Source organism: Equus asinus, unplaced genomic scaffold, assembly GCF_041296235.1.
Source record: "Equus asinus isolate D_3611 breed Donkey unplaced genomic scaffold, EquAss-T2T_v2 contig_138, whole genome shotgun sequence".
In the NCBI taxonomy this organism is placed as follows: domain Eukaryota; kingdom Metazoa; phylum Chordata; class Mammalia; order Perissodactyla; family Equidae; genus Equus; species Equus asinus.
This window is the reverse complement of record NW_027224781.1, coordinates 21,527-38,520: the sequence shown is the minus strand read 5'-3', so window position 1 is coordinate 38,520 and position 16,994 is coordinate 21,527. Positions and strand designations below refer to the sequence as shown.

Below are 16,994 nucleotides of genomic sequence, written 5' to 3'. Positions count from 1 at the left end.
GGCTCCCTCCGCGCTCCTGCCGCCCCTCCTCCGTCCTGCGGCCTCCGGCCTCCGTCCTCCGCGGACGCCCCCCACCCCTCCAGCCAGCCCGACCCCCCCACCCTCCCCCTCCCCTCCCGCCCCCCTCCGCACCGCGGGCCCGCCGGCGCCGCCCATGGGCAGGGCCCAACCCCTCCCCGCCACAGCCCAACCCTTCCAGCTCGCGGCCCCACCCGAACCCAGGGCCAATCGGGGCCAGCCCGGCGGGACCGGGACCGGGACCGGGACCGGGACCGGGACCGGGACCCCGACGCCGCACACGCCGCCGGCCGGCTCCCTCTGGCCTCGGCCTCTTCCCACCCGCTCGGCTCCCGCTCCGGTGACACCCCAGCCCTTCCCTCGGCGCCCCGCCCCCGCCGCCCCAGCCGCCGGGTAGAGTCGTCCTGTCAGGTGGAACGGATTCCACGGCGGTGCCGGGAGGCCCAAACGGGTCCCAAAGCGACCAGCCCCGCCCACCGAGGAAAGGCACCTGGTCAGGCTTTTCCAGACACCGCCCGCTTCTCCAAGGACAGGGCGGACTGGGTTAGAGAGGAGCGTCTCGGGCACCTCACCCAAGACGGGATGGCTTCTGCCTTTGCTGGCGTCTCTGCCGCTGCAGGTCATCTTCTAAAACCTGGTACCCGCTTGCTTGTCCTTGAGAGGCTCATTCACAATCAACACTCCTTTCCCGACCTAAGTTTGTCCCTGTCAGTTTGTCTCGCTTTTCCTTCCAGAAGCCCCCTTCCCGGGGTGGGGGGGAGGGGGGGAGGTGGTGGTGGTGGGGGGGGTAGGGGGGTGGGTGGGTCTGAGTTTCAAGCTCCACCTGACTAGGATCCCATTCTGCTTTCGCCTTCGGGCGGTCCTGCCTCGCTTGGAAACGCTGCTACGTTGCTCCTGGTGGATGAGCTTGCGTTCGTTTTGAGTTTGAGAACGCTGGATGCAAAGACGAGGAGTCTTGATGGCTGAGGCTTTTGGTGTCCCCTCACTCGGGGGCCTCCCTCTCTTCCCGCCTCCCCCCGCCTCCCCACCCACCCCCTCACACCCGACCCCTACCACCCCAGGGCCCCGGCCGGGCCCCGCCCCTCCAGGCCGCATCTGTCAGAGGGAGTTGAAAAGCCTCCTGACAGGACACGTCCTCCCTCAGCAGCCAGCCCTTCCTGGCTCCCTGGCTTCAGCTTTCCGTTCGCGTGGCTCGGGCAGCCTTTCGCATCTTCTTTGCACCTGCCTGTGTTTGCAACAGAGGACCGTGGCCAAGGGATCCAGGAAACCGGGAGGAGAGCTGGCTTCCGGGGAGGCGAATGGGAAGGACAGGGAGGCAGAGAGGGAGCCTTGCCTCAGAGAACGGACTTTGAACCCCCGAAGGGAAAAGTCCTCCAGATAAATCACGTCTTCCCCACCGAATCCAAGAGCCATACTCGCTCGCTGTGGAAAAATGGGGACATCCCGGTCAAAGCAGGACGAGAGAGGACCCAAAGCTCCCTCCTCTCCCCGTTCAGCCATCGTCGTCCTGGGAGGGAGTCTCTTCGCGGTTCGCTTCTCCTGCCGGCCCCGTTTCCCCTCCTGCCAACCCAGCGCCTCTATCGCCTGCTCCTCGCTTCCTCGGGCTGCGGGCTGCGGGCTGCGGGATGGGGGAGGGGGGGGGGTGCGGTGCGCGTCGCTCCCTGCCAGCTCGTGCCCGGGGTGGTTCTGACGGGTCCCCGGATCTGATCTCCGAGGAGCACCTTCTGCGGGGAGAAGCGGGACTGCGTCCCTGTCAGTTTCCCGGAGCGCGGGACCGGAGCCTTGCCCCGAAACGCAGGCTCGGGAGACCGAAGTCCTGAGCTGAAACCCAAGGGGCGCCGTCTCCCGCGAGTGACGTGCCCTCCCTGAGCTGCGCTTTCCTCCTCTGGTGCGAGGGGGTCCTGGCGTTCGTGCCTCCTTGCGGGGGCGAGTGCTGGTGAGAACGCAAGCGGGAAATACGGAGCAGACCGCTCAGCACGGAGCGCGGCCTCGGTGGGGGCCCGGGCCTCGGCCGCCGTCCTTCCCCACGAGCCTACTTCTTGCCGCCGAGGCTCATCCAGCACCCAGGGATCGATCGCCTGGCTGCTTCCGGCCAGACACTCTCCTAGGTGCTGGCCACCCAGCAGCCGAGAACGCGGGTGCCAATCTCGGCCTCCGGGGCGTTCGCCTCCTCGCCTCTGGGGCCGCAAGACCAGCGGTGTGCCTACGCATGCCGGCCAGAGGTGGCAGAACCTGACGAGGACACGTGCCGTGGAAAATGGAGAGCTTGGCGCCCCGGAGGGCCTCGTCGGACGTCTGTGGATGGCCGTCGCTCTCTTTGCCGAAGCCCGCCCCCTGCCCATCTTCTCTCCGTCCCAGGGTCCCCTTTCCAGTGGGACGCAAGAAGGCCCACAGGGCCCAAACGCTGGAGACGGGCAGCGCACACAGCGCGCCCTGGGTCCCGGGGGGTGCGGCGGGAAAGCCTTGCGGCACAGAACCCTGAAGCCCAGAGGTCTCGAGACAGGGAGAGCCGGGACGTCGGCAGGCACCGACGGGCCTTCGGACGCGACTCTTCCTCCCCGTCATCACACCGTGCTGCTCCTCCCTCCGTCCTGGGCGCGAGCGCGCTCTTGGGAAGACGGAGGCGCCTTCGTCGGTGACCTAGCGGGCGGGAGATCCCGGGCAACGTCCCCAGCGGCACTTGAGCAGAACGGGGACGCTGCGGTCGGTCGTCGGGGAGGGGCTTCTACATGTCTGGTAGATGGAGCTGCTTTCTCGTGCCAAGTTCTCTGGGCCCTGACTTTTCTGCCTGCTCCTTCTATCAACTCAGTAAGGTCGGGGGTGCCCGGCAGAAAGAGGAAAAGAGCCAGAGCGAAGAAGCGGAGAGAAAGGAACACACAAACCCGGACGCACACACACACACAGGCACACAGACACACAGGCGCGCGCGCGCGCGCGCACACACACACACACACACACACACACACGCCTACACACCCACTCGCACAACCCGCACAAGCACACGCACACGCAAGCGCAGACAGAGCGCGCCAGCGAGCTCCGGTGCCTGCCTGTGGTTCCTGGGCGATGGCGGGGCAGCGATGCCGGGAGCCCGGGACTCCTGAGAGCCTGTCTGCGCGGCCTAGGGCCCCAGGGGTGATCGCCAGCCCCGGGGCCCCTGCCTCCTGGCCCGGGCCCAGCTCCAGCACCACCGCCCTCCTGGGGGGGAAGCGAGCTCTTGGGCAGAGCCTCTCTGGGTCAGGGTGGGTGTCTGTCTAGGTCCGTGTCTTGGATCCTCTCCGTGTCGCCGTTTCTCTGTTTCTCCGTGTCTCTGTCTCTGTCTCTGTCTCTGGGTCTCTGGGCTGGCGCCAGCAGGAGCTGTCCAGGGTCCCCGCGAGGGGCGGGTTGGGGGCGGGGTGCCGGTCTCCTGGGCGGCGCTGGCGGGGGGGAAGTGTGGCCGCCCCGCCTCCCCGCTCCCTCAGGGGCAGCGCGGCGGGCTTCCGCTGACGCCCTCTGGTCGCGCCGGTGGCTCCGCCTGGGTTTGGGCAAGTCGGGGCCCGGCCGGCGCCGCAGAGGTCAGGGCTCCCGCTGGGAGGCCCCTCGGGCCAGAGGGGACTCAGAGGAGCACGGGCCCGGCGGCCCGACGCCCCGACGCCTCGGGCCAAGTGCCCCGCGCCACCCCCCTCCCAGCAGCCGCATCTCCTGCGACCCATCGCCGGATCCGAGCGGCCAGGGCGGCCTGGAGTGTTCCCGGGCCGCGAGGGGAGAGCGCCCAGCCAGGCGCCCCGCCCCCATCCCCGCCCCCACCGCCGCCCCCACCACCCCTCGTTTCCCACCGCCGCCCGCCCCGCCCCGCCTCCTCGCACCCCGGGCTGCTCCAGGCCTCCGCGCCCTGGGAGGGCAGCAGGGCGGGGCAGCGCAGGGTTTGGCTGGCCCGCTGGCCGCGCCCGAGGCGGCCGCGGCGGGAGGCAGCAGCGGGAGGAAGGCGGCAGGCCGAGCGCGGGCGCAGGGGGCGCCGGCGGCGGGTGCGCGTCACAGAGGCCTGGGCGCGCGCGAGCCGCGGGCCGGGCGACGCGGCGCGGCTTCTTAGGGGCGCCGGCGGCAGGCGCCAGCGTCTACGGCCATACCACCCTGAACGCGCCCGATCTCGTCTGATCTCGGAAGCTAAGCAGGGTCGGGCCTGGTTAGTACTTGGATGGGAGACCGCCTGGGAATACCGGGTGCTGTAGGCTTTTGCCTCCCTCGCCTTTTGCCGCCGGCCGGGCGCGGCTCCCTCCGCGCTCCTGCCGCCCCTCCTCCGTCCTGCGGCCTCCGGCCTCCGTCCTCCGCGGACGCCCCCCACCCCTCCAGCCAGCCCGACCCCCCCCACCCTCCCCCTCCCCTCCCGCCCCCCTCCGCACCGCGGGCCCGCCGGCGCCGCCCATGGGCAGGGCCCAACCCCTCCCCGCCACAGCCCAACCCTTCCAGCTCGCGGCCCCACCCGAACCCAGGGCCAATCGGGGCCAGCCCGGCGGGACCGGGACCGGGACCGGGACCGGGACCGGGACCGGGACCCCGACGCCGCACACGCCGCCGGCCGGCTCCCTCTGGCCTCGGCCTCTTCCCACCCGCTCGGCTCCCGCTCCGGTGACACCCCAGCCCTTCCCTCGGCGCCCCGCCCCCGCCGCCCCAGCCGCCGGGTAGAGTCGTCCTGTCAGGTGGAACGGATTCCACGGCGGTGCCGGGAGGCCCAAACGGGTCCCAAAGCGACCAGCCCCGCCCACCGAGGAAAGGCACCTGGTCAGGCTTTTCCAGACACCGCCCGCTTCTCCAAGGACAGGGCGGACTGGGTTAGAGAGGAGCGTCTCGGGCACCTCACCCAAGACGGGATGGCTTCTGCCTTTGCTGGCGTCTCTGCCGCTGCAGGTCATCTTCTAAAACCTGGTACCCGCTTGCTTGTCCTTGAGAGGCTCATTCACAATCAACACTCCTTTCCCGACCTAAGTTTGTCCCTGTCAGATTGTCTCGCTTTTCCTTCCAGAAGCCCCCTTCCCGGGGTGGGGGGGAGGGGGGGAGGTGGTGGTGGTGGGTAGGGGGGTGGGTGGGTCTGAGTTTCAAGCTCCACCTGACTAGGATCCCATTCTGCTTTCGCCTTCGGGCGGTCCTGCCTCGCTTGGAAACGCTGCTACGTTGCTCCTGGTGGATGAGCTTGCGTTCGTTTTGAGTTTGAGAACGCTGGATGCAAAGACGAGGAGTCTTGATGGCTGAGGCTTTTGGTGTCCCCTCACTCGGGGGCCTCCCTCTCTTCCCGCCTCCCCCCGCCTCCCCACCCACCCCCTCACACCCGACCCCTACCACCCCAGGGCCCCGGCCGGGCCCCGCCCCTCCAGGCCGCATCTGTCAGAGGGAGTTGAAAAGCCTCCTGACAGGACACGTCCTCCCTCAGCAGCCAGCCCTTCCTGGCTCCCTGGCTTCAGCTTTCCGTTCGCGTGGCTCGGGCAGCCTTTCGCATCTTCTTTGCACCTGCCTGTGTTTGCAACAGAGGACCGTGGCCAAGGGATCCAGGAAACCGGGAGGAGAGCTGGCTTCCGGGGAGGCGAATGGGAAGGACAGGGAGGCAGAGAGGGAGCCTTGCCTCAGAGAACGGACTTTGAACCCCCGAAGGGAAAAGTCCTCCAGATAAATCACGTCTTCCCCACCGAATCCAAGAGCCATACTCGCTCGCTGTGGAAAAATGGGGACATCCCGGTCAAAGCAGGACGAGAGAGGACCCAAAGCTCCCTCCTCTCCCCGTTCAGCCATCGTCGTCCTGGGAGGGAGTCTCTTCGCGGTTCGCTTCTCCTGCCGGCCCCGTTTCCCCTCCTGCCAACCCAGCGCCTCTATCGCCTGCTCCTCGCTTCCTCGGGCTGCGGGCTGCGGGCTGCGGGATGGGGGAGGGGGGGGGGTGCGGTGCGCGTCGCTCCCTGCCAGCTCGTGCCCGGGGTGGTTCTGACGGGTCCCCGGATCTGATCTCCGAGGAGCACCTTCTGCGGGGAGAAGCGGGACTGCGTCCCTGTCAGTTTCCCGGAGCGCGGGACCGGAGCCTTGCCCCGAAACGCAGGCTCGGGAGACCGAAGTCCTGAGCTGAAACCCAAGGGGCGCCGTCTCCCGCGAGTGACGTGCCCTCCCTGAGCTGCGCTTTCCTCCTCTGGTGCGAGGGGGTCCTGGCGTTCGTGCCTCCTTGCGGGGGCGAGTGCTGGTGAGAACGCAAGCGGGAAATACGGAGCAGACCGCTCAGCACGGAGCGCGGCCTCGGTGGGGGCCCGGGCCTCGGCCGCCGTCCTTCCCCACGAGCCTACTTCTTGCCGCCGAGGCTCATCCAGCACCCAGGGATCGATCGCCTGGCTGCTTCCGGCCAGACACTCTCCTAGGTGCTGGCCACCCAGCAGCCGAGAACGCGGGTGCCAATCTCGGCCTCCGGGGCGTTCGCCTCCTCGCCTCTGGGGCCGCAAGACCAGCGGTGTGCCTACGCATGCCGGCCAGAGGTGGCAGAACCTGACGAGGACACGTGCCGTGGAAAATGGAGAGCTTGGCGCCCCGGAGGGCCTCGTCGGACGTCTGTGGATGGCCGTCGCTCTCTTTGCCGAAGCCCGCCCCCTGCCCATCTTCTCTCCGTCCCAGGGTCCCCTTTCCAGTGGGACGCAAGAAGGCCCACAGGGCCCAAACGCTGGAGACGGGCAGCGCACACAGCGCGCCCTGGGTCCCGGGGGGTGCGGCGGGAAAGCCTTGCGGCACAGAACCCTGAAGCCCAGAGGTCTCGAGACAGGGAGAGCCGGGACGTCGGCAGGCACCGACGGGCCTTCGGACGCGACTCTTCCTCCCCGTCATCACACCGTGCTGCTCCTCCCTCCGTCCTGGGCGCGAGCGCGCTCTTGGGAAGACGGAGGCGCCTTCGTCGGTGACCTAGCGGGCGGGAGATCCCGGGCAACGTCCCCAGCGGCACTTGAGCAGAACGGGGACGCTGCGGTCGGTCGTCGGGGAGGGGCTTCTACATGTCTGGTAGATGGAGCTGCTTTCTCGTGCCAAGTTCTCTGGGCCCTGACTTTTCTGCCTGCTCCTTCTATCAACTCAGTAAGGTCGGGGGTGCCCGGCAGAAAGAGGAAAAGAGCCAGAGCGAAGAAGCGGAGAGAAAGGAACACACAAACCCGGACGCACACACACACACAGGCACACAGACACACAGGCGCGCGCGCGCGCGCGCACACACACACACACACACACACACACGCCTACACACCCACTCGCACAACCCGCACAAGCACACGCACACGCAAGCGCAGACAGAGCGCGCCAGCGAGCTCCGGTGCCTGCCTGTGGTTCCTGGGCGATGGCGGGGCAGCGATGCCGGGAGCCCGGGACTCCTGAGAGCCTGTCTGCGCGGCCTAGGGCCCCAGGGGTGATCGCCAGCCCCGGGGCCCCTGCCTCCTGGCCCGGGCCCAGCTCCAGCACCACCGCCCTCCTGGGGGGGAAGCGAGCTCTTGGGCAGAGCCTCTCTGGGTCAGGGTGGGTGTCTGTCTAGGTCCGTGTCTTGGATCCTCTCCGTGTCGCCGTTTCTCTGTTTCTCCGTGTCTCTGTCTCTGTCTCTGTCTCTGGGTCTCTGGGCTGGCGCCAGCAGGAGCTGTCCAGGGTCCCCGCGAGGGGCGGGTTGGGGGCGGGGTGCCGGTCTCCTGGGCGGCGCTGGCGGGGGGGAAGTGTGGCCGCCCCGCCTCCCCGCTCCCTCAGGGGCAGCGCGGCGGGCTTCCGCTGACGCCCTCTGGTCGCGCCGGTGGCTCCGCCTGGGTTTGGGCAAGTCGGGGCCCGGCCGGCGCCGCAGAGGTCAGGGCTCCCGCTGGGAGGCCCCTCGGGCCGGAGGGGACTCAGAGGAGCACGGGCCCGGCGGCCCGACGCCCCGACGCCTCGGGCCAAGTGCCCCGCGCCACCCCCCTCCCAGCAGCCGCATCTCCTGCGACCCATCGCCGGATCCGAGCGGCCAGGGCGGCCTGGAGTGTTCCCGGGCCGCGAGGGGAGAGCGCCCAGCCAGGCGCCCCGCCCCCATCCCCGCCCCCACCGCCGCCCCCACCACCCCTCGTTTCCCACCGCCGCCCGCCCCGCCCCGCCTCCTCGCACCCCGGGCTGCTCCAGGCCTCCGCGCCCTGGGAGGGCAGCAGGGCGGGGCAGCGCAGGGTTTGGCTGGCCCGCTGGCCGCGCCCGAGGCGGCCGCGGCGGGAGGCAGCAGCGGGAGGAAGGCGGCAGGCCGGGCGCGGGCGCAGGGGGCGCCGGCGGCGGGTGCGCGTCACAGAGGCCTGGGCGCGCGCGAGCCGCGGGCCGGGCGACGCGGCGCGGCTTCTTAGGGGCGCCGGCGGCAGGCGCCAGCGTCTACGGCCATACCACCCTGAACGCGCCCGATCTCGTCTGATCTCGGAAGCTAAGCAGGGTCGGGCCTGGTTAGTACTTGGATGGGAGACCGCCTGGGAATACCGGGTGCTGTAGGCTTTTGCCTCCCTCGCCTTTTGCCGCCGGCCGGGCGCGGCTCCCTCCGCGCTCCTGCCGCCCCTCCTCCGTCCTGCGGCCTCCGGCCTCCGTCCTCCGCGGACGCCCCCCACCCCTCCAGCCAGCCCGACCCCCCCCACCCTCCCCCTCCCCTCCCGCCCCCCTCCGCACCGCGGGCCCGCCGGCGCCGCCCATGGGCAGGGCCCAACCCCTCCCCGCCACAGCCCAACCCTTCCAGCTCGCGGCCCCACCCGAACCCAGGGCCAATCGGGGCCAGCCCGGCGGGACCGGGACCGGGACCGGGACCGGGACCGGGACCGGGACCCCGACGCCGCACACGCCGCCGGCCGGCTCCCTCTGGCCTCGGCCTCTTCCCACCCGCTCGGCTCCCGCTCCGGTGACACCCCAGCCCTTCCCTCGGCGCCCCGCCCCCGCCGCCCCAGCCGCCGGGTAGAGTCGTCCTGTCAGGTGGAACGGATTCCACGGCGGTGCCGGGAGGCCCAAACGGGTCCCAAAGCGACCAGCCCCGCCCACCGAGGAAAGGCACCTGGTCAGGCTTTTCCAGACACCGCCCGCTTCTCCAAGGACAGGGCGGACTGGGTTAGAGAGGAGCGTCTCGGGCACCTCACCCAAGACGGGATGGCTTCTGCCTTTGCTGGCGTCTCTGCCGCTGCAGGTCATCTTCTAAAACCTGGTACCCGCTTGCTTGTCCTTGAGAGGCTCATTCACAATCAACACTCCTTTCCCGACCTAAGTTTGTCCCTGTCAGTTTGTCTCGCTTTTCCTTCCAGAAGCCCCCTTCCCGGGGTGGGGGGGAGGGGGGGAGGTGGTGGTGGTGGGGGGGGGTAGGGGGGTGGGTGGGTCTGAGTTTCAAGCTCCACCTGACTAGGATCCCATTCTGCTTTCGCCTTCGGGCGGTCCTGCCTCGCTTGGAAACGCTGCTACGTTGCTCCTGGTGGATGAGCTTGCGTTCGTTTTGAGTTTGAGAACGCTGGATGCAAAGACGAGGAGTCTTGATGGCTGAGGCTTTTGGTGTCCCCTCACTCGGGGGCCTCCCTCTCTTCCCGCCTCCCCCCGCCTCCCCACCCACCCCCTCACACCCGACCCCTACCACCCCAGGGCCCCGGCCGGGCCCCGCCCCTCCAGGCCGCATCTGTCAGAGGGAGTTGAAAAGCCTCCTGACAGGACACGTCCTCCCTCAGCAGCCAGCCCTTCCTGGCTCCCTGGCTTCAGCTTTCCGTTCGCGTGGCTCGGGCAGCCTTTCGCATCTTCTTTGCACCTGCCTGTGTTTGCAACAGAGGACCGTGGCCAAGGGATCCAGGAAACCGGGAGGAGAGCTGGCTTCCGGGGAGGCGAATGGGAAGGACAGGGAGGCAGAGAGGGAGCCTTGCCTCAGAGAACGGACTTTGAACCCCCGAAGGGAAAAGTCCTCCAGATAAATCACGTCTTCCCCACCGAATCCAAGAGCCATACTCGCTCGCTGTGGAAAAATGGGGACATCCCGGTCAAAGCAGGACGAGAGAGGACCCAAAGCTCCCTCCTCTCCCCGTTCAGCCATCGTCGTCCTGGGAGGGAGTCTCTTCGCGGTTCGCTTCTCCTGCCGGCCCCGTTTCCCCTCCTGCCAACCCAGCGCCTCTATCGCCTGCTCCTCGCTTCCTCGGGCTGCGGGCTGCGGGCTGCGGGATGGGGGAGGGGGGGGGTGCGGTGCGCGTCGCTCCCTGCCAGCTCGTGCCCGGGGTGGTTCTGACGGGTCCCCGGATCTGATCTCCGAGGAGCACCTTCTGCGGGGAGAAGCGGGACTGCGTCCCTGTCAGTTTCCCGGAGCGCGGGACCGGAGCCTTGCCCCGAAACGCAGGCTCGGGAGACCGAAGTCCTGAGCTGAAACCCAAGGGGCGCCGTCTCCCGCGAGTGACGTGCCCTCCCTGAGCTGCGCTTTCCTCCTCTGGTGCGAGGGGGTCCTGGCGTTCGTGCCTCCTTGCGGGGGCGAGTGCTGGTGAGAACGCAAGCGGGAAATACGGAGCAGACCGCTCAGCACGGAGCGCGGCCTCGGTGGGGGCCCGGGCCTCGGCCGCCGTCCTTCCCCACGAGCCTACTTCTTGCCGCCGAGGCTCATCCAGCACCCAGGGATCGATCGCCTGGCTGCTTCCGGCCAGACACTCTCCTAGGTGCTGGCCACCCAGCAGCCGAGAACGCGGGTGCCAATCTCGGCCTCCGGGGCGTTCGCCTCCTCGCCTCTGGGGCCGCAAGACCAGCGGTGTGCCTACGCATGCCGGCCAGAGGTGGCAGAACCTGACGAGGACACGTGCCGTGGAAAATGGAGAGCTTGGCGCCCCGGAGGGCCTCGTCGGACGTCTGTGGATGGCCGTCGCTCTCTTTGCCGAAGCCCGCCCCCTGCCCATCTTCTCTCCGTCCCAGGGTCCCCTTTCCAGTGGGACGCAAGAAGGCCCACAGGGCCCAAACGCTGGAGACGGGCAGCGCACACAGCGCGCCCTGGGTCCCGGGGGGTGCGGCGGGAAAGCCTTGCGGCACAGAACCCTGAAGCCCAGAGGTCTCGAGACAGGGAGAGCCGGGACGTCGGCAGGCACCGACGGGCCTTCGGACGCGACTCTTCCTCCCCGTCATCACACCGTGCTGCTCCTCCCTCCGTCCTGGGCGCGAGCGCGCTCTTGGGAAGACGGAGGCGCCTTCGTCGGTGACCTAGCGGGCGGGAGATCCCGGGCAACGTCCCCAGCGGCACTTGAGCAGAACGGGGACGCTGCGGTCGGTCGTCGGGGAGGGGCTTCTACATGTCTGGTAGATGGAGCTGCTTTCTCGTGCCAAGTTCTCTGGGCCCTGACTTTTCTGCCTGCTCCTTCTATCAACTCAGTAAGGTCGGGGGTGCCCGGCAGAAAGAGGAAAAGAGCCAGAGCGAAGAAGCGGAGAGAAAGGAACACACAAACCCGGACGCACACACACACACAGGCACACAGACACACAGGCGCGCGCGCGCGCACACACACACACACACACACACACACACACGCCTACACACCCACTCGCACAACCCGCACAAGCACACGCACACGCAAGCGCAGACAGAGCGCGCCAGCGAGCTCCGGTGCCTGCCTGTGGTTCCTGGGCGATGGCGGGGCAGCGATGCCGGGAGCCCGGGACTCCTGAGAGCCTGTCTGCGCGGCCTAGGGCCCCAGGGGTGATCGCCAGCCCCGGGGCCCCTGCCTCCTGGCCCGGGCCCAGCTCCAGCACCACCGCCCTCCTGGGGGGCAAGCGAGCTCTTGGGCAGAGCCTCTCTGGGTCAGGGTGGGTGTCTGTCTAGGTCCGTGTCTTGGATCCTCTCCGTGTCGCCGTTTCTCTGTTTCTCCGTGTCTCTGTCTCTGTCTCTGTCTCTGGGTCTCTGGGCTGGCGCCAGCAGGAGCTGTCCAGGGTCCCCGCGAGGGGCGGGTTGGGGGCGGGGTGCCGGTCTCCTGGGCGGCGCTGGCGGGGGGGAAGTGTGGCCGCCCCGCCTCCCCGCTCCCTCAGGGGCAGCGCGGCGGGCTTCCGCTGACGCCCTCTGGTCGCGCCGGTGGCTCCGCCTGGGTTTGGGCAAGTCGGGGCCCGGCCGGCGCCGCAGAGGTCAGGGCTCCCGCTGGGAGGCCCCTCGGGCCGGAGGGGACTCAGAGGAGCACGGGCCCGGCGGCCCGACGCCCCGACGCCTCGGGCCAAGTGCCCCGCGCCACCCCCCTCCCAGCAGCCGCATCTCCTGCGACCCATCGCCGGATCCGAGCGGCCAGGGCGGCCTGGAGTGTTCCCGGGCCGCGAGGGGAGAGCGCCCAGCCAGGCGCCCCGCCCCCATCCCCGCCCCCACCGCCGCCCCCACCACCCCTCGTTTCCCACCGCCGCCCGCCCCGCCCCGCCTCCTCGCACCCCGGGCTGCTCCAGGCCTCCGCGCCCTGGGAGGGCAGCAGGGCGGGGCAGCGCAGGGTTTGGCTGGCCCGCTGGCCGCGCCCGAGGCGGCCGCGGCGGGAGGCAGCAGCGGGAGGAAGGCGGCAGGCCGGGCGCGGGCGCAGGGGGCGCCGGCGGCGGGTGCGCGTCACAGAGGCCTGGGCGCGCGCGAGCCGCGGGCCGGGCGACGCGGCGCGGCTTCTTAGGGGCGCCGGCGGCAGGCGCCAGCGTCTACGGCCATACCACCCTGAACGCGCCCGATCTCGTCTGATCTCGGAAGCTAAGCAGGGTCGGGCCTGGTTAGTACTTGGATGGGAGACCGCCTGGGAATACCGGGTGCTGTAGGCTTTTGCCTCCCTCGCCTTTTGCCGCCGGCCGGGCGCGGCTCCCTCCGCGCTCCTGCCGCCCCTCCTCCGTCCTGCGGCCTCCGGCCTCCGTCCTCCGCGGACGCCCCCCACCCCTCCAGCCAGCCCGACCCCCCCCACCCTCCCCCTCCCCTCCCGCCCCCCTCCGCACCGCGGGCCCGCCGGCGCCGCCCATGGGCAGGGCCCAACCCCTCCCCGCCACAGCCCAACCCTTCCAGCTCGCGGCCCCACCCGAACCCAGGGCCAATCGGGGCCAGCCCGGCGGGACCGGGACCGGGACCGGGACCGGGACCCCGACGCCGCACACGCCGCCGGCCGGCTCCCTCTGGCCTCGGCCTCTTCCCACCCGCTCGGCTCCCGCTCCGGTGACACCCCAGCCCTTCCCTCGGCGCCCCGCCCCCGCCGCCCCAGCCGCCGGGTAGAGTCGTCCTGTCAGGTGGAACGGATTCCACGGCGGTGCCGGGAGGCCCAAACGGGTCCCAAAGCGACCAGCCCCGCCCACCGAGGAAAGGCACCTGGTCAGGCTTTTCCAGACACCGCCCGCTTCTCCAAGGACAGGGCGGACTGGGTTAGAGAGGAGCGTCTCGGGCACCTCACCCAAGACGGGATGGCTTCTGCCTTTGCTGGCGTCTCTGCCGCTGCAGGTCATCTTGTAAAACCTGGTACCCGCTTGCTTGTCCTTGAGAGGCTCATTCACAATCAACACTCCTTTCCCGACCTAAGTTTGTCCCTGTCAGATTGTCTCGCTTTTCCTTCCAGAAGCCCCCTTCCCGGGGTGGGGGGGAGGGGGGGAGGTGGTGGGGGTGGGTAGGGGGGTGGGTGGGTCTGAGTTTCAAGCTCCACCTGACTAGGATCCCATTCTGCTTTCGCCTTCGGGCGGTCCTGCCTCGCTTGGAAACGCTGCTACGTTGCTCCTGGTGGATGAGCTTGCGTTCGTTTTGAGTTTGAGAACGCTGGATGCAAAGACGAGGAGTCTTGATGGCTGAGGCTTTTGGTGTCCCCTCACTCGGGGGCCTCCCTCTCTTCCCGCCTCCCCCCGCCTCCCCACCCACCCCCTCACACCCGACCCCTACCACCCCAGGGCCCCGGCCGGGCCCCGCCCCTCCAGGCCGCATCTGTCAGAGGGAGTTGAAAAGCCTCCTGACAGGACACGTCCTCCCTCAGCAGCCAGCCCTTCCTGGCTCCCTGGCTTCAGCTTTCCGTTCGCGTGGCTCGGGCAGCCTTTCGCATCTTCTTTGCACCTGCCTGTGTTTGCAACAGAGGACCGTGGCCAAGGGATCCAGGAAACCGGGAGGAGAGCTGGCTTCCGGGGAGGCGAATGGGAAGGACAGGGAGGCAGAGAGGGAGCCTTGCCTCAGAGAACGGACTTTGAACCCCCGAAGGGAAAAGTCCTCCAGATAAATCACGTCTTCCCCACCGAATCCAAGAGCCATACTCGCTCGCTGTGGAAAAATGGGGACATCCCGGTCAAAGCAGGACGAGAGAGGACCCAAAGCTCCCTCCTCTCCCCGTTCAGCCATCGTCGTCCTGGGAGGGAGTCTCTTCGCGGTTCGCTTCTCCTGCCGGCCCCGTTTCCCCTCCTGCCAACCCAGCGCCTCTATCGCCTGCTCCTCGCTTCCTCGGGCTGCGGGCTGCGGGCTGCGGGATGGGGGAGGGGGGGGGTGCGGTGCGCGTCGCTCCCTGCCAGCTCGTGCCCGGGGTGGTTCTGACGGGTCCCCGGATCTGATCTCCGAGGAGCACCTTCTGCGGGGAGAAGCGGGACTGCGTCCCTGTCAGTTTCCCGGAGCGCGGGACCGGAGCCTTGCCCCGAAACGCAGGCTCGGGAGACCGAAGTCCTGAGCTGAAACCCAAGGGGCGCCGTCTCCCGCGAGTGACGTGCCCTCCCTGAGCTGCGCTTTCCTCCTCTGGTGCGAGGGGGTCCTGGCGTTCGTGCCTCCTTGCGGGGGCGAGTGCTGGTGAGAACGCAAGCGGGAAATACGGAGCAGACCGCTCAGCACGGAGCGCGGCCTCGGTGGGGGCCCGGGCCTCGGCCGCCGTCCTTCCCCACGAGCCTACTTCTTGCCGCCGAGGCTCATCCAGCACCCAGGGATCGATCGCCTGGCTGCTTCCGGCCAGACACTCTCCTAGGTGCTGGCCACCCAGCAGCCGAGAACGCGGGTGCCAATCTCGGCCTCCGGGGCGTTCGCCTCCTCGCCTCTGGGGCCGCAAGACCAGCGGTGTGCCTACGCATGCCGGCCAGAGGTGGCAGAACCTGACGAGGACACGTGCCGTGGAAAATGGAGAGCTTGGCGCCCCGGAGGGCCTCGTCGGACGTCTGTGGATGGCCGTCGCTCTCTTTGCCGAAGCCCGCCCCCTGCCCATCTTCTCTCCGTCCCAGGGTCCCCTTTCCAGTGGGACGCAAGAAGGCCCACAGGGCCCAAACGCTGGAGACGGGCAGCGCACACAGCGCGCCCTGGGTCCCGGGGGGTGCGGCGGGAAAGCCTTGCGGCACAGAACCCTGAAGCCCAGAGGTCTCGAGACAGGGAGAGCCGGGACGTCGGCAGGCACCGACGGGCCTTCGGACGCGACTCTTCCTCCCCGTCATCACACCGTGCTGCTCCTCCCTCCGTCCTGGGCGCGAGCGCGCTCTTGGGAAGACGGAGGCGCCTTCGTCGGTGACCTAGCGGGCGGGAGATCCCGGGCAACGTCCCCAGCGGCACTTGAGCAGAACGGGGACGCTGCGGTCGGTCGTCGGGGAGGGGCTTCTACATGTCTGGTAGATGGAGCTGCTTTCTCGTGCCAAGTTCTCTGGGCCCTGACTTTTCTGCCTGCTCCTTCTATCAACTCAGTAAGGTCGGGGGTGCCCGGCAGAAAGAGGAAAAGAGCCAGAGCGAAGAAGCGGAGAGAAAGGAACACACAAACCCGGACGCACACACACACACAGGCACACAGACACACAGGCGCGCGCGCGCGCACACACACACACACACACACACACACACACGCCTACACACCCACTCGCACAACCCGCACAAGCACACGCACACGCAAGCGCAGACAGAGCGCGCCAGCGAGCTCCGGTGCCTGCCTGTGGTTCCTGGGCGATGGCGGGGCAGCGATGCCGGGAGCCCGGGACTCCTGAGAGCCTGTCTGCGCGGCCTAGGGCCCCAGGGGTGATCGCCAGCCCCGGGGCCCCTGCCTCCTGGCCCGGGCCCAGCTCCAGCACCACCGCCCTCCTGGGGGGCAAGCGAGCTCTTGGGCAGAGCCTCTCTGGGTCAGGGTGGGTGTCTGTCTAGGTCCGTGTCTTGGATCCTCTCCGTGTCGCCGTTTCTCTGTTTCTCCGTGTCTCTGTCTCTGTCTCTGTCTCTGGGTCTCTGGGCTGGCGCCAGCAGGAGCTGTCCAGGGTCCCCGCGAGGGGCGGGTTGGGGGCGGGGTGCCGGTCTCCTGGGCGGCGCTGGCGGGGGGGAAGTGTGGCCGCCCCGCCTCCCCGCTCCCTCAGGGGCAGCGCGGCGGCTTCCGCTGACGCCCTCTGGTCGCGCCGGTGGCTCCGCCTGGGTTTGGGCAAGTCGGGGCCCGGCCGGCGCCGCAGAGGTCAGGGCTCCCGCTGGGAGGCCCCTCGGGCCGGAGGGGACTCAGAGGAGCACGGGCCCGGCGGCCCGACGCCCCGACGCCTCGGGCCAAGTGCCCCGCGCCACCCCCCTCCCAGCAGCCGCATCTCCTGCGACCCATCGCCGGATCCGAGCGGCCAGGGCGGCCTGGAGTGTTCCCGGGCCGCGAGGGGAGAGCGCCCAGCCAGGCGCCCCGCCCCCATCCCCGCCCCCACCGCCGCCCCCACCACCCCTCGTTTCCCACCGCCGCCCGCCCCGCCCCGCCTCCTCGCACCCCGGGCTGCTCCAGGCCTCCGCGCCCTGGGAGGGCAGCAGGGCGGGGCAGCGCAGGGTTTGGCTGGCCCGCTGGCCGCGCCCGAGGCGGCCGCGGCGGGAGGCAGCAGCGGGAGGAAGGCGGCAGGCCGGGCGCGGGCGCAGGGGGCGCCGGCGGCGGGTGCGCGTCACAGAGGCCTGGGCGCGCGCGAGCCGCGGGCCGGGCGACGCGGCGCGGCTTCTTAGGGGCGCCGGCGGCAGGCGCCAGCGTCTACGGCCATACCACCCTGAACGCGCCCGATCTCGTCTGATCTCGGAAGCTAAGCAGGGTCGGGCCTGGTTAGTACTTGGATGGGAGACCGCCTGGGAATACCGGGTGCTGTAGGCT

General features: G+C 69.8%; 4 non-coding genes across 4 annotated transcripts; all 4 read left to right on the top strand.

Moving 5' to 3' along the window:
• The first annotated feature begins 4,110 nt into the window (after positions 1–4,110).
• Positions 4,111–4,229, top strand: LOC139043030 (5S ribosomal RNA). Its single transcript, XR_011500108.1, has one exon. It is a non-coding gene; the product is annotated as a 5S ribosomal RNA (ribosomal RNA).
• Positions 4,230–8,368: 4,139 nt separating this feature from the next.
• On the top strand, positions 8,369–8,487 carry LOC139043029 (5S ribosomal RNA). Its single transcript, XR_011500107.1, has one exon. It is a non-coding gene; the product is annotated as a 5S ribosomal RNA (ribosomal RNA).
• Positions 8,488–12,631: 4,144 nt separating this feature from the next.
• Positions 12,632–12,750, top strand: LOC139043042 (5S ribosomal RNA). Its single transcript, XR_011500120.1, has one exon. It is a non-coding gene; the product is annotated as a 5S ribosomal RNA (ribosomal RNA).
• A 4,125-nt stretch (positions 12,751–16,875) lies between these two features.
• LOC139043041 (5S ribosomal RNA) lies at positions 16,876–16,994 on the top strand. The gene has a single exon (XR_011500119.1). It is a non-coding gene; the product is annotated as a 5S ribosomal RNA (ribosomal RNA).